General features: G+C 38.7%; 1 protein-coding gene across 1 annotated transcript in view; it reads left to right on the top strand.

The window, feature by feature from the left end:
• The window catches only part of LOC119592604 (UNC93-like protein MFSD11), a 10581-nt gene that overhangs the window by 4739 nt on the left and 5444 nt on the right, over positions 1–398 (top strand).

Raw genomic sequence — 398 nt, 5'->3', positions numbered from 1 at the left:
GTCTGATATAAATATCAGCGTCGCAAACATCACACATTTTAGAGTTTTACAAAAATGGTTTCAAAATCTCAAAACCAGTCATTCAAGAAGGTGTTGCAAAAGGCTGTGGGGTTACAAAAATGTCACCAAAAAGTCAGAGCCGTAAAAAACTGTCCTCAAAAGGTCTGGTTACAAAGCTTGCCATTAAAAGATCGAAATCCAGAAAATAGCACCAAGGTCAGTCTCGCCTAAAAACTAAAAGAAATGCAAGGGGGGCACAAAATGGTCAGCATTTCAGAGAGGTCATTAAAGAATCAGGGTTGCAACGAGGTCGCAAAAAATATCAGATCCGTAAAAATGGTTTCGGTTGCAAAAAGTCAAAATCACTTAGTCAGTGACACATACATGCCATGATTCGT

Source organism: Penaeus monodon, chromosome 30 (genome assembly GCF_015228065.2).
Source record: "Penaeus monodon isolate SGIC_2016 chromosome 30, NSTDA_Pmon_1, whole genome shotgun sequence".
NCBI classification, from domain to species: domain Eukaryota; kingdom Metazoa; phylum Arthropoda; class Malacostraca; order Decapoda; family Penaeidae; genus Penaeus; species Penaeus monodon.
Note: the sequence above shows the minus strand (reverse complement) of the source record. Positions and strands in the feature narration are given on the sequence as shown.